This window comes from Phaseolus vulgaris, chromosome 9 (assembly GCF_051622355.1).
Source record: "Phaseolus vulgaris cultivar YP4 chromosome 9, ASM5162235v1, whole genome shotgun sequence".
Classification (NCBI taxonomy): domain Eukaryota; kingdom Viridiplantae; phylum Streptophyta; class Magnoliopsida; order Fabales; family Fabaceae; genus Phaseolus; species Phaseolus vulgaris.
Genome location: NC_143506.1, coordinates 4,300,149 through 4,316,971, shown reverse-complemented (window position 1 = coordinate 4,316,971; position 16,823 = coordinate 4,300,149). Strand labels below are relative to the sequence as shown.

The following is a 16,823-nucleotide window of genomic DNA, read 5'->3' as shown; positions in this document are numbered from 1 at the left end:
TGTTAATAAAAAAATAATATAAAGAAGAGATTTCAATAGAATAGTTAAAAAAATAGTCATCTTCATTAAAATATTTTGTAGCAAAACTTTTGATAAGATACTCTTATACATTTACATACATATATAGAAAAAAATAGATTCAAAGCAAAATTTTAATTATTTTTATTCAAACCTTCTAACAACCTCATACTTGAATTTATATTTTTATCTTAACTAAATGAATTGAAACACGAATACAATTTTATTTTTTCTTAGGTGGAACAAACCAATGAAATGAGTATGCACTCCTAGTACGTGACAGACCAATCCAACTTGTATTTTACGAGACAAACATAAAATGGGTCTATGGAGGATGGGGCAACCTTCATTCCATCCTTGATCCCACTATATATTTACAGAACAAAGAAATCACGTATACTTTAACAACGTTCTTGAGTGTTTTTCACTTTGCATCAAACTCTTATAGCCTTGTTAAAATTTACTTCCCAACGTTATTTATCCTCTTTACCTTCTTCTTGTTATAATTGATACTATCCATCCTTCTTCATTACTACAAGTGGGATTTTTTTTAAAATTTTAAAAATTCAGAAAAAAATATTACAGATTTTCAAGTAGATTTTAAAAGTTTCATCAAACACTAAATCACACAGAATTTAAAATATTCTAGTAATGATTTACGGTGAATGATTGTGACCCTTTAATGGATATTTCATATTTTCCTTTTCACACTAATACATTAATTCCTATCAATTACACTTTCCAGTCGTAATAATGTATATTGATAGTTTTTTTTTTCTCTTTAGTACAAATTTTCTTTTTCTTCTCTCTTTGTGACATTTATTGGTTTTAGTGCTTCTTCTTTTTTCAAATAGATGATATGGTTAAGAAGACATTAAATCTCAACTTGGTTGGTACTAAAGTATTCTTAAGTTTTATCTATTTCTTTATCAGAACAAAAAATTCTATATAAAAAATCAATACACTAGTAAAAAATAAGAAAAGAGTGCTCATTATTAAACGCGGCTCAGCGCTTAAACGCATTCGTTAAAAAAGCGGTGACATTTTTAAAATTATTTTGATTTACAAATGCGATCATTGGGTAAGACCGCATTTGTAAATGATTTTTTACCCTAAAAATTTTGAACGCGCTTCAACAGTTTCTCTTCACCGCTTTTCGTTTTCGTTTTCACTGTTGCTCTGCTGGTTCCAGTTCGCGCTTGCATTCATTCCCGTTGGCGTTCTTCTCATTCACATTTGGTAAAACTCTTTCGTTTTCGTTTTCGATTTCGTTGCACCGATTCGTTTTCGCTTTTGTTTTCGTTTTCGTTTTCGTTCACGTTTTGGTTCACTGTTACATTGACATTGCACGCACTCATTCTTGTTTTTTTTCTCTCCGTAGCTTCATTGAGCGCTATCTGCTGCCGCCACCGCTGCTGCCGCCACCGCTATCTGCTGCTGCCGCTACCACCAACGAAGGCTTCTCACACAAGGTTGGTGTGGTTTTTTAAATTTTTTTGATTTTTTTTAATGTTCTGAATTTTTATTTTTTTTATGTATTATAATTTGTATTTTTGAATTTAAATTATTCAGTTTAGTTGTATTTATATGTTAGTTTTTATGGATTTTTGAATTTTTATGTTAGTTTAGTGTATTTATAATTTGTATTTTTGAATTTATATTTGATCCTGCCTGTTGACCGGAACGCTGGAAACTGCCTCGTCAAGGGATCGACGTGTGCACCGCTTCGAACCTCCGTTCCTCTTCGAGATCCACCTCAAGAACCTGCAAAGGAACAGAACGGCGCCGCTGCGGCCGATCGCACTCCAACGCCCAAGTCAGTGACCGAACCACCAAATACTAAGAGAACAGGAACCGTGCAAATTCTCTCTCACAGTAAGCTCTATAACTCGCAAGCGTAAAGAGTGTAATCTGAATGCGCGTACCTCAGAAAGTTCGTTGAGAACTCTTATATACCTGGTCACTTTCTCTCTCCTGGCAGTTACAGACTTGGACACGTGGCTCGCATCTAGTCGTACAGGTGCCTTCATCTGGAGCCTCCTTGACTTGGGCGCTGCTTCTGACTCTCTTTTTGGCTAAGTTACTTATGCATGGTACTGCCCAGTGCATAGCTAACTTGGGAGTGCGATCTCTACTGGAACTGGCGAATTAGGGTGCCTTCGTACACCTTCCCTGTGGTCTCGCCGGCCGCCTTCATAATCTGCACCACCTTCATCTCTGGCGATGTGCTTTCTCTGGCGATCTCCAATCACTAGGTCGCCTGAGTTTACATCTGGCGACTTCATCTTTAACCCGGTGATCGCCGATTCTGGTATGCTGGAGATCGGAACACGCCAACTTAATAACTGGCGACTTCACGAGCCCCCCGACTTCCTTCCCTTCTGCCAACCTGGCGCATTGTCAACATGCCTATACCGTAGCTGGATGCCACGTCATCACTTCCGACCACCAGGGCGGTACACAAGCCCCCCAGTCTTAAGCGAAGACTTGTCCAGCGAAAAGACTAGAAGAGTCACGTCAGCACCGGTCTACGTGGCACTGTCGCAGAATTCCAAGCGGTTGTACCTTCTGCTTCTCTGACGCTCCACCAAACCCCTCACCCATCGTTCGACACGTGGCTTCATCAACGGCTACCTTCAGTTACCGCTTGCGCTTCCCAAACCCATTTCGAAAAAACTCTTAAACCCATTTTCACTCCACACTGTTCCATCACTTTTCTTCGTATTCACAAACGCTCTAACTTCCTCCTGCAAAAAACTCTCAGCGCTCTCCAACATTCTGAATCACCATCATCCTTCATCGTCTTCCTGATCATCAAAAGGTACCTACTTTCCTTCTTCCACTGGTTTTTCTTGCATTTTAACCGTTTCGCATCATCCTGTAACTGCCTGGTGCATACGCTGTGGGTTGCTTTTTCCATTTCTCCTTCTGCGTAACTTAGGGCTTCGTCAATCGTCGCAACGAACCTTCGTTCGTTCGCTTTTCACCCTTCTCCCACGATCGAGTCAGCCTTTGCGAACCCTGATTATTTTTCCTTTTCTTCTTCCTTTGCAGCTTCGAGAATGACCCGCTCAAAGATCACCCCGAATCCTCCTCCTTCATCGCGACACCCCTCTTCTCAAGCACTCATCCCACCGCGAGCACGCGGTGCTTCATCTTCCCAGGCTGAGAGGCCTGCACCTTCCCGCCCCAACCTGGCCCAGGCGACTCCACCTATCGCCGGAGGAGCCCCCGTTCCCCTGCCAGACTTCGAAAAACTCTACCCCTGGGCCAACTCGACCCTGTTGAGGGAAACGTCTTCCGTGAACACTGCTGGAGCAGTCATGCGATTGACTAAGGGGGATGAGCCTCACCAATCATTTCATAAGGAGCACGATGAAAAAATGATGGTGCTACCTTGCCCCCCCGATCTGCCCGTTTGTGCCGACGACAAGGTGAGCGCTGACGGGCCCTTCTGCTTCGTCTACACAACCTTATTCAAGAAGGTGAAGCTCAAGTTCCCTTTCACCCGTTTCGAAAGGGAGCTCCTTACCGAGCTCAACATCGCCGCCGCCCAGCTCCATCCCAACAGCTGGGCGTTTGTGCGAGCATTCGAAGTGATGTGCGACCATCTGGGGTTGCCTGCATCCGTAGACGTGTTTCTGTTTCTCTTTGAAGCCAAGCACCCAGGAGACCGCCTGTGGGTTAGCTTGAATGCGATTGCTGGGAGGTCAATCTTCTCCATCTTCCAGCAATCCTATAAGGACTGGAAAGGTAAGTTCGTCCAAGTGCGCCCTAACGAGAAAGACGACTCCCTACTCGACGGCTTCCCCTTGTACTGGGTGGACAAGGGGAAAAAAGAGTCCAAGAGCTGCTTCAGGAGACCCAGAAGTCCTGATAGCATGGGAGCGTTGGACAGAGATCTCTGCCTTTTCTGGAAAAGGGTGGCGGATGCCAACATCACCTTCCTTACCACCACCCTGATCTGCTTCGAATTCTACGAGGACCAACTCGAAATTCGAATAGGTTAGAACATTTAAACTGTTGTTTTAATACTGCTTCTGTTTAACTGTTTCTGGGCGTCTTGTGCGTTATGCGCAAGACTTTGGTTTTGTTTTTCTGCACCGATCATCTGCTTTGCTGCATACTGCCTGATGCACTTGTTTTCTCTTTGAGTTAACTCATGTATTTTCGTTTTATGCAGATAACATGTTGGGCAAAGGTATGCTCGCTGAATTGAGGGCGCTCGCCCGAACCCACGGGCTGGCGACGGGCTCTCAAACAGTGCCGAATTCCATGGTGGAGATCGTCGCCACTCAGGGCCGATCGCCACCTAAGGGCCCAGCTCCCTCTGACGTCCAACCTGCCGCCCAGCGAAAGAAACTTGTCCTCAAGAGGCCTAAGAGGAAAGCTCCCCAGATAGTCCACGAGGATGAGGAAGAGGATGACGAGGTCACCGAAGACGGCCTCGTTACAAAGAGGAAGAGGGTGGCACCTTCTTCACCACTTGCCCCGCCCCCTCTTCCAACTTCAACACCGCCATCTACGCCTGCTCCGCCTCCAACAATGCCATCTCCACCAGCTCCCGCTTCCCCAGTCCAAGCCATTCCATTGGCAACTTCTCCACCTGCGGTCGAGGCCGCCGAGGACAATTTCTTGGAGGACCCCTCGAGCGCCTCCACGCCACATGTATCAGCTGGAGGGGGTCCTCCCTCTAATGCCTCAGCTGCAGATGCCGCTCCAATCGGGGATGAGGTTGCCCACACCTCTCCGATTCTGATCACCGAGTCTCCGACGTCGCCACCACGAGCAGAAGCACCCACTGAAGAACCAACTGAAAAGGGTGGCGACGGAAACCAACAACAGGCCCCACCAGCACCTCTCCAAGCGGCAAACCTCCCTCTCGAGGTCACGAGGATGTGGGAGCCTTTATCTGCTAAGTTGAAGACAATAGCAGAAGACATTCCCGCAATCATAACTAGGGCGGTGCAGAGCTCCACTAGGAAGCTCCAGGACGACCTCTTCAACCTCAAAACAGAGAACAGCACCATGAAGGTTGAGGTGGAGAAGTTGTCCTTCAACTTGACGCTCGCGGAGATTGAACACTCCCGAGTGGAAGACGCAATGAGCACCGAGCTCAGATTGGCGCGCAAGGAGGCCACTGATCTCCGCCATAAGGTGCAGCAACTGGCTCAAGAAAAGATTGAACTAGAGAGCAAGATTGTGCCTTATCGCGTCAAGGTGGCTGACCTGGAGGCTCTCATAAAAACTGACGCCGCCAGGGTGAAGAAATTGGAGCAAAGGTCAGCCGACCGAGAGACCCTCCTTGGAAAGGTGGAAAAGGCGAGGGATGACGCCATGACTGAGCTCGCTGAAGCCAACAAGAAAAAAGGGGAGCTTGCCGCCGAATTGGGACGAGCGCAAGCAGAATCCAAGAAGGTTGCTGAAGACCTTCTCCAGGCTCAAGAAACCAATGAACAACTCAAGAAACAAGTTGAAGAGCTGGAGCAGCAGAATAAGGAGCTGAAAGAGCAAACTGAAGATCTCAAGAAACGGATTGAGGAACTTCAGAAACAGATTGAAGAACTCAAGCTGAATTCTGCTCAAATTCTGGCTGCTGGATTCGAAGCTGCGCGGGAACAATTTGCCTGCTTGTTCCCCGACCTGGACCTCAGCATGGTGTCTCTTGATAACGAGGTAGTGGATGGAAAAGTGGTCCCCGCTGAAGACTAACTGATTCTCTCCATCTGCTACCTTCGCGCCTTTCCCTTGTATATAATTCTGTAATGAACTCGCATTTTCTTGTACATGTACTTTTGAGCTGATATTTTACTTAATGAAATTACCTTTGCATCTTTTCTTGTAACCTCTTCGTCTACCTTTAACTTTCCTTGCGTGATTTACGTCGAAGGAATAACTTAGTAATCTCGTAGGCACGATCTTGTACTTAGCCGTTTCGAACCATCTCAACTTCGAATAATGATCACATTTATCAACTCGCGAACTTAAGGCAATTAACCTTAGCGTAAAATGATACTCCAAGCAATGGACTTTAACTCAACCCCTGGCTTTATGACGTTGTTACACCCGATCTGCTTCATCAAACGGGTCTTTGACTTTTCGCCATTGCTTGAACGTTTCCTGGTCGCCAGAGACTCTTGGCGACACCAGCTTCTTCCTGCCTTCACACCTTGGCCATTGCTCTTTCATCTGGGGGTAGAGTTGCCTTTCGGATCCTTCTCTACCTCCTTGTGCTTCAGAGCAAGAGACTGGGTGGCTAGGCGTTCTCTTCGAACCTACCTTAGCCACCCTCAGAACTTCTTCCACCCTCTACACCATACCTGAACTCGTTCGAGACGAGAAGGATTTTATCTTGCCTGAACTCGCTCATAGGCGAGAAGGTCTTTAACTCGCCTGAACTCGCTCATAGGTGAGAAGGTCTTTAACTCGTGCCTCTACATTGCCCCAGGGGTTACATCTTCTCGCCCCCAGAAACACTGAGGACTTTTACTGGTGCCTCTACATTGCCCCAGGGGTTACATATTCTCGCCCCCAGAAACACTGAGGACTTTTCACTGGTGCCTCTACATTGCCCCAGGGGTTACATCTTCTCGCCCCCAGAAACACTGAGGACTTTTCACTCTTTCTCGCCTACACTCGCTCGACGGCGAGGAGGTCTTTTACTTGCCTCAGGACGCGCGAGGGCGTTGAGGTCTTTCAACTGGTGCCTCCGATCGCCGAAAGACGATGAAGACTTAAAAACCTTTAACTGATGCCTCCAATCGCCGAAAAACGATGAGGACTTAAAAACTTTAACTGATGCCTCCAATCGCCGAAAAACGATGAGGACTTAAAAACCTTTTAGAAAGCATGCAATATATCTTTAACTCGCCTTGAGTCACGTACAAGTGACAAGGTCTTTCTTCAAAACTTTTTTTGAAAACAGCAAGCATGCAATCTGAAAACGGCTTATACTTCAAAAACTCTTCTTTTATTGGGTGGCCTCATTAAAAACCCTCCTTAGGGAAAAAAGAGTGCCCCCTTCAAACTGTTTTATCAGAGTTATTGTAATATAACCTTTGTGTTTGTCTTTACTTACAAAGCTCTTAACTATAGTACAACTTCAGGTGCGTGGCGTTCCAGGTGCGAGGAATCGCCCCTCCTTCCAGCGTCTCTAAGCGGTAGGCGCCGTTCCCGAGCGCCTCGGTTATTCTGAACGGTCCCGTCCACTTAGGCGACAGCTTATTCTCCATCTCGTACTGGTGGGCTTTTCTCATCACCAGGTCGCCTTCTCTAAATTGCCTTGGCATCACCTTCGAGTTGTACCTTCGTTCAATCCTTCTTTTCACCGCCTCAGCCTTCAATCTTGCCTCTTCCCTGACTTCGTCCAGTAGATCCAGGTTCAGCCTTCTCTCTTCATTCGAGTCTTCCTCTACAAAGTTCTGGAATCTCGGCGAGCTCTCCTGGATCTCTACTGGAATCATCGCATCACACCCATAGACCAAACTGAACGGGGTCTCATGGGTTCCTGACTGCTCGGTGGTGTGATATGCCCAGACTATACGGGGCACCTCCTCAGCCCAGCTTCCCTTGGCTTTTTCTAGCCTTCTCTTTAAACCTCTCAACAACACCCGATTAGCTGACTCCACCTGGCCATTTGTCTGAGGGTGCTCGACGGATGCAAATACTTGTTGAATTCCCACCCCTTCGCAAAGCTTCTTCAACGGGTGACTTGCAAACTGAGTCCCTTTTTCATTGGTGATATGTTATAAATATAGTTTTTTAAGTAATTTTTTAAATTGTTTATTTTAACAATCGGTTTTAAAAAGTCACTTTTTATTTTTTTTTAAAAGTGATATTTTAAATTGGTTATAATAATAATTTATTTAAAAATTCACATTTTAAATTAGTATAAACAAATGTAAAAAATATTTTTTATAACTATTTTCTTCTAATCAATTCTAAAAAATTTACGTAGAACGAGTATATTTTTAATAGTATCAACGAATTTGACATTATTAACTAGTTTGAATAAACAAGAGATTAATGTAATATACTAAAATATATTATACGTAGTCCCTCGCACTAAAATCATAGGTGATTGAATTTAAAGTCCATTAAAAAAATTATTAAATAATCACTAATTTTATTAAATTTTTTTTATTAAACTAAATATTATTTTAAAAATTAAAAAATTTATTGGTATTTAAAATAATTTTTATTATTAATAAAAATTTATAAAATAATTTTTAAATTAGTATCTAAATTAGTTATCAAAATTTTAATTATTAATATTTTAAATTCTAAATTAATCTTTAAAATATTAATTTAAAATATAAAGTAATTAATAGCTCAAATCTTGATAATTAATGTTAGTTAACAATTTAGAAATTAAATTTGATACTAATAATTTTTTTAATTTATAAAATGATATCACTATAAGAAAAATTCATTTAGCTGAGTCTTTCAAAACGCAATGATATTTTTGAAATTAATTTCATTTACAAATGCGACTATTTGTAATAGTCGTATTCTTAAATCAAAGCACAATTTAAGAATGTGACTATCTGTAATAGCCGCATTCGTAAATTCCATTTATAAATGCGACTATGATAATAGTCGCATTCGTAAATGCGTTACTCTTCCCAGTATAAAATCACTCACAAGTATAACCACCAAAAGATTTTATTTCTATCTACAGTAACCCCATGTAGCGTCTCTCTTTTGCTATTTGCCTATCTCTTTTAAGACTATACTATCATTAATTCTTGTAGTGTATTTAATTAAATTAATATAATAACTAATTATTTTAATTTTTAAAATTAGTTTCTATTTAAAGATGATTTTCTTAGCGTAGTTGTTTAAATAATTAGTTAATTTAACATTTGATAAAAAAAGTATACCTCTGGGAACAATCAAATAAGAACCAAAAATACTAAGAAATATTGTCTATGAACTAAATAAAAAAATTTGAAAAATTAAGAACAAAAAAACTACTAAACCAATTAATTTATTATCGTTAATTACTTGCAATTAGTTTGAGAACTTAACTATGATTGTTGCACACAGTAGTCAATTGTGCAAGTTGACGATTGAATTGTAACTTTTGGGAATATCAATCCTACTTTTTATTCTATACAAGACTCAATATATATTACTTAATTTGAGAATAAATTAAAAAAATTAATATTTTAAATGTTAAAACTACAATAACTAATAGAAGGAGAGTAAGAAAAGAGGATAATTTGAGTTTAGATGTTTCTTAAACTTAATCAACAATTATAATTTATTAAAACTTATAACATTTGTTTGGATTACTACCAAAAAGAGTTTAATCTCTAGTCGAAGTTGGATCTCCAACACACCTTCACGCCGAGGGTGACAGCTCGTGCATGAGATAACATATTACGAACGAAATGGACTTTAAGTATAACTCAACCCCATAAAACCAGCTCATGAGGTGAGGTTTACACCCATTTATATATAATGAAATGTCCTAAACTCTAGTCGATGTGAGATATTCAAAAGTGATCCCAAAACAAATAAGAGGTTATGCTTAGGTAAAAAGAAATGATATATATATGCCAGATAAATGCCCTTCCACATGCTAAAAACAAAAACCTTTCCCAACCTTTTAGCTCATAATTTGAAAAAAGCTAAAAATAAACATACACATAAAGGCAAAAAGATAACTTATTAAATGCAACTATGTAGTTTAACATGAATGAGCCTCTATGGTATTTGTTTTTCATCCATAGTTAGACTTCTAAATGTATCAGACACCAAATCTCTCTGGCGTCTATTTTTCCGTAATTAAAGATTTTGTGGCTAACCAATGAACAACTTTATTCCTAAATTAGAAGTTAATTATATTTATGATAATATATATGGTTAATTCAACCCTTCTCTTTTGGTTGATTAATAATTAAAAAGAAAAAAGAATTGCAGAGGTTTGGACCACAAGTGTTTGCTTCTTTAGTTTGCCACTTGTACTAGTCTACGCACATGTAGTGTTGGCGTCACTCTTTATAAATCAATAATCCTTGCAAGTTATACCTTTTTTTTATGTGCGTGCACGGTGTCAACAAGTTACATGCATAATTTCTGAGTATCACTCCCCAAAGCTTTTAGGCTTCGTTTGGATCCAGGGGTGCCACTGTTGTCGACGACGGAAGTCACAACAGCACCCGTTTGGATCCATGCATGGTTGCGGGTGAGTGTGGAAGGAAGGAGAAAGTTGAGTGAATTCTCCTTCTGCGCAAAGATGAAGAGAAAGTTGCACTGTAGAGTGGGAGTGCCAAGTCATCCGAAGGAAGTTACAAAGTTGCCCTTATTTTCACTGGAATCAAGAGGAACAGTGGCCCTGCATGCATGCCACATGAAGCCATGAGATTCCTGACTTGGCTCAGGAATCGTTTGACTCTGTGTGAATCTGTGTGAAACTGTGAAAGGAGAGTGAATGCAGTGGGTGAGGTAGGTGGGCGTGAAGCTGGCTATATTAAGAGCATGAAGGTGGTTCCTCCATTCACAGAAAACCAAAGAAACCGAGCCATCAGAGAGTGCATTGTAGTGTGGTTGGAGAGATTCCTATAAGCCATCATAGTTTGTGTTAGGATACCTTGTTCATCTCACGTCCTGGGGTTGATCTGTGTGATTCATCTGGGTTCGTCTGAGGTGAGAGCTTTTTTTGGAATGGTGCATAATCGATTATACCTCAATTAGAACCAGTCAGATAATCGATTATGGTGCAGATAATCGATTTTTCAAAGTTAGTAATCGATTATCTGTAAAAATTTAGAGCCATAATCGATTATCTGGAGTGTTGAAAAAGGGCCATAATCGATTATTGAGTGCCATAATCGATTATGTTGGTAATAATCGATTACGCTAAATTTTTGCCTACCAACATAATCGATTATCCATGGATAATCGATTATCCTATGTGTATAACTGAGAGCATAATCGATTATGTTCTAAATTTTTTTGGAATTATGTGTTTCTTAATTTTTTTTATGTGATTTTCAGGCACTGTTCTTCATCCTATCAGTCATCCTAAATTGTGGTGTTCTTGCTTATCTTCAGGTTTTTAATTTTTTTTATGTAAAGTTATTTTTTTTTATTTCTGTTTTATATTTATGTTTGGATGATTATGGTTTTGTAATATAATTTCTTTAGAATTTAGTTTAGTTAATTATGTTAAGGAGTTAGTAAATTAATGTTGGTTGTAATATAATTTGTTTAGACTTTAGTTTAGTTAATTATGTTAAGGAGTTAGTAAATTAATGTTATTATTTGATTTATTGTTTTAATTTTTGTAGATAGTTATAATTTTTGTAAGATTTTAAAAAAATATTTATTTGTATGAAATGAATGATTTCCAGAATGGAAACAAAAATTTAGTTAAATATTGTTTATAAGAGAATAGATTTATTTATTTAAAATGATTGGACAAAAATTATTAATATTATCATTAAAAGTATAAAAAAATTGTTTTAGTTATTTTTGTTATAAGATTTAATTGTTTATAAGAATAAAATTAATGTTTTTAAAATGAATATTTTTACAATTTGAAATAGGAATTTGTAATTCGTAGGTTTTTTAAAAAGTAATTGATATTTTTAGAAGTTGTATTTTTAATTCATATTTTAATAATAAATGTACAAATTTATTATTTATTTAAAAATGAATTGTTTATAAAAAATATTTACAAAATTTAATTTAGACAGAATAAAATTCAAAATTTTAAAAATATTTTTATAGGGTTTTCATTTTTTAGATTTAACATAATTTATTAATGTTATAAATAAATAAATAAATAAAATGTTGTACTAATTAAAAAAAACAGTCAGTGTTGAGTAAAAATATGATTTTGACTTAATTTATTTTAATTTGTATTTCACGTTAATTATTGGTGTTAGAATTAAATGTTATAAAAAAAAATGTTATAGTAATTTAAAAAGTCAGAAAAACATTACATAAGAAATATGAATTTTTAATAATAATTTTAGATAGTTATTAGTGTTTCAAAATTAAATTGTTTATAAGAAATAATATTTTTACAGAATGTTGTAGTGATTAAAGAATAAAATTAATGATTAAGGTACCATGAATATTTTTACAATTTGAAATAGGAATTTGTAATTCGTAGGTTTTTTAAAAAGTAATTGATATTTTAGAAGTTGTATTTTTAATTGATATTTTAATAATAAATTTACAAAGTTATTATTTATTTAAAAATGAATTGTTCATAAAGAAGATTTACAAAATTTAATTTAGACAGAATAAAATTCAAAATTTTAAAAATATTTTTATAGGGTTTTCATTTTTGTAGATTTAACATAATTTATTAATGTTATAATTAAATAAATAAAAAAATGTTGTAGTAATTAAAAAAAAACAGTCAAAATGTTGAGTAAAAATATGATTTTGACTTAATTTGTTTTAATTTGTATTTCACATTAATTATTGGTGTTAGAATTAAATGTTATAAAAAAAATGTTATAGTAATTTAAAAAGTCAGAAAAACATTACATAAGAAAAATAATATTTTTACAGAATGCTGTAGTGATTAAAGAATAAAATTAATGATTAAGGTACAATGAATATTTTTACAATTTGAAATAGGAATTTGTAATTCGTAGGTTTTTTTAAAAGTAATTGATATTTTAGAAGTTGTATTTTAGAATAATGTGAAGAACCGGCAGAAAAGCCTGAAGGACAAGTGGAGGGAAATCCATGATTTGTTTGGTGGATTGAGTGGTTTCGCATGGAACCAGACCACCAAACTTTTTGAAGCCGAGGACGAAGTTTAGAGTGAGCTGATTAAGGTACAATGATAAGTACTTTTTTACGTAACATGAACATTTAACTTCACATTTCGAATGATATACTAATATGTGAAATGTATGTAGGCCAAACCATCTGCGGCAAAATGGCGTTTCAATCCCATTCGCCATTATGACCTCATGGAGGAGTTGTGGTCTAATGATAGAGCCACGGGAAGTCGGGTGAGGACAGCCCGTGACATGAATTCACCTCCTGACATGACCAATTTCAGTGTCAACCTTGGGGAGAATAATATGGATTATATCCCCGAACAACCGAACTTTGAGGAGGCAGATGACTACGTCCCACGATCACCTGCTGCTCAATTCTAATCTAGTGACACTCCTTCAGACACACCATCAAATACTCCTTCTATGCCGTTTGCTGGCTCTGCGGGCACATCCTCATCCCGAGGATCAAAGAGAAAAGGCCCCACTATGTACGACATTGATGAACAATTTGCAATGTTGAATACTAATCTTCAACAATGCGTGTCATCAATGAAGGATGGAAATGAAAATGCCTCTCAGTTGGTTAATATTGCTCGTGCACAGGCAACGGCAGCTCAAGATATAGCTACCGAAATTAGACGAAGAAACGATCTATATGCTGAGCATGTAAACCACCATCGACGCCATGCCCCATACCAGTACTCAGAGTCTGATATTTGGGCAATGCTCGTGGAGCTAAACATTCAAGATGAACAACTCATGGATCAATGCTATGAGTTTTTATGTGACCATCCCGGAAGAGTTAAGCAACTATTTGGATGCCATATGAGCGTCGAATGACAAAATTGTTTGGATTTATGACTAGGAATTGATTTCATATCTCTGCGTGGGGGTTACCTTTAATTATTATTAATCTAATATTCGACTGTCTTTGTTAGTAGCTGGACATGTAATATTTGACTGTCTTTCTTAGTTATTGGGCATGTAATATTTGACTGTCTGTGTTAGTTATTGGACATGTAATATTTTGCTTTGTGAACTTCTACTTTCATTAGCAATTTAATATTTTGGTTTTTGAACTTGCATTATTGCTTTATGATATTATGTTAACTTCTGTTTAGTTATTTATTGTAGTAATTGCATTATAGATGGCATCATCATCCCACAAACGTAACAGAACCCGTAAGGGTAAATCTCCAGCAGAAGATGTTGACGTTCCTCCTCCACCAACGAGGATTTCAGAAGTTCTTGATTATTCAAGATACTTCAGTACCAGGCGTCAAATGGTGGTTTTTGAAAAGAACTTTCACGCAAGAGCAGTATTACCACCAAAAGTGATGCATACTCCATTTTTTGCTGGTCCAGGATTTGAATTCCAAAATCTTCTGAATTGGCAAGGTTTACAACCTTTCCTTGGAATTAATCTTCCGTATTATGAGGATTTGGTAAGAGTATTTTATACAAATGCAAAATTCACACCTGCTGGTCACCTTGCCATTGAGACTTGCGGAAAAATGATACACATTAAATAAATAGATTGGATGACCATTGCTCATCTACAGTATGACGGTCTTAAGTTAACCCCTGGGACGATACCTGAGGAACTGAATTTTGATCGAGGTCTAGCATTATCGTCCATGATTCGTGAAGATGTTGAAGGTCAAAATCTGAAAAATGTCGGTAGTCTGAAAATGAATGACCGACTGTTGCATTACACATGGGTGCATATCTTGTGCCCTCGAGGAAGCAACTATGCACAACTGCTGAATGAAGATATTTTCATGATGTGGTTAATCAATAATAATGTACGCATTAATTGGCCTCATTACATAATGCAACACATCATCAAATGCCTGGATAACAAGATGCCTCTCCCATATGCAAATTTGATAACGAGGATCTTGCAGGTGTATGGCTTTGACTTGTCCAATGAACAAGCAATAATGCTAGGCTGGAATCATTACTTTGGCAAAAAAAGTATGACAAAATTAAATATATTCCAGGTCAATGGCATATGGCAACTTGGTAGACCCCAACATGCAAACGAAGAAGATGATGAAGAGGATGAATTGCCAGCACAAGATGTTGAAGGTGGTCAACCTGAGGAGGAAAACCCCACTCAAAGGGAATTGTTAAATCAAATTTTGTCCGGCATACAAAACATGAATACCCGAATGGACAGAATGGAGGTTACTCTGGCTGACATTAGACGTCATCAAGGCCATTGAGTGTGTTATTATTATGTTATTGTCATTGTTATTTTTATTTCTAAGTTTCATGTTGAACATTGATGAATTGTGTTTGTTACTTTTGACGTTGACATTGTTATTGTTAAGGTTTTATGCTACTTTTCATGCTACTTATTTACATAATCATATTGTTTTTAATGCAACTTTTTTACCATCTTATTACTTCGACAACATTGGTTAAGTGTCATTAATGTCTGCGTATCACAACACGTCGTCATCTAGTTGTACTAGTTGTAGTGTGCAAAAACGTGGTACTTTTACCCATGCTACTGGAGCACAAGTGCCTTCGTTGATCCTATTTGTCATTGTGGACAATTTGCTGTTTTGAGAATAGCGACAACACAAAAAAATGTTGGAAAAAATTTTTGGGGTTGTCCCAACTACAAGGTAAAATTTATTCAATTAGGTTTCAAACAAACTTAAGAATGTTATTTTAAACTTATTCATTGTTCAATTTTATTGTTTTCTTCAAAACAGATTAGAAGTGGCATGGTTCTAGGCTGTAATTTTTTCAAATGGTGCATTGAAGACGTAGCCGATGAAAAAGATTAAATTATTATCATACAACGGAATAAGATATGTCTTCTAGAAAACCGTTTGAAGGTCTCCACAAGAAGGATTCAAATGTTATTACTGGGAATGTCTTTTCTTTTTCTAATTAACATTATTATGTTCTTCATGTAATAACTTTATATTATATATTTTGACACCTACTTAATATTCATGTTATATTCTAAATTTCTATTTTCTTTTTAAAATATATTTATTTTGCTATTCATAATAATGAAAATTATTATTAAAATTAATTTTATATATATTTGTATATATATAACATAACATAATTTATAAAATCATTTATAATATTAAAATTATGTAAATAAATTAACTTAAATAAAAAATAATTCTTAATTAATAAAATGTTAAATAATATAATTATACTTTAATTTTAAATTATAACTAACTAAAATATGAAATAGGATTAATCATTATTTATTCTTTTTTTTATATACAAGGGTAAAATTGTAATCTCACAAACTTTACTATTCAAAATAATTTATAATATTGTAATTACTAAGTTGAATATATGTAAGATACTAGATTGCACTTAGTATTATATTAGTAGTTATTTTTATCGAAAATCAATTTGGAGAGTTTCTCGATGAGGGTTGGGTATTTAAACAAGTTTTCGGTTGATCTCCAACATGAAGGGGATGTTCATCTGAATAAGACTCTCCGATAATTAAGTCGATATGAACACAAAGATGATGATAAGTGTTTAATAATATAAGAGTTAAGAGTATGAGATCAAATGTTCTTCCTCGATAGTGTGTATTTATAGATTTATTAGATGGTGTCTTCATTTTTTTTGTCGTGTTATGAGATCTTTGGATGGATTAACCTTATGATTGCTATTTATTGTTTTATAAATAATCGTTCATCATTTAAAGCTTATTAATTAGGTCGTTTTATCCATGATCATAAAAACTCGATTAAAAGATGTATACAAGCGCCCCAAACTTTTTGACATTCTCAACTTTTAAGACAGTTAGGTAGAATAGGGTAGGTGCAATACTAAAATGAACTTTACATATAATTTGGAGGCAATGAAAGAGGAGTTTAAGGAATGGTGAGATGAAGAAAAAAAAATTAAGTTTAAGAGTTTGTTTGCTTTTATGGTTGTATTGTTCACATACAAAGAAGTGAGAGGATATCTGTCATTTGGATCCAGGATTTTGTGGGCAACAGACGGAGAGGATATACCAGTGAATAGTAACTATCATTTATGCTATGTTTGGATTAG

General features: G+C 36.9%; 1 pseudogene; it reads left to right on the top strand.

The window, feature by feature from the left end:
* The first annotated feature begins 13,921 nt into the window (after nucleotides 1–13,921).
* On the top strand, nucleotides 13,922–15,001 carry LOC150025119 (uncharacterized; annotated as a pseudogene).
* Nucleotides 15,002–16,823: the final 1,822 nt, after the last annotated feature.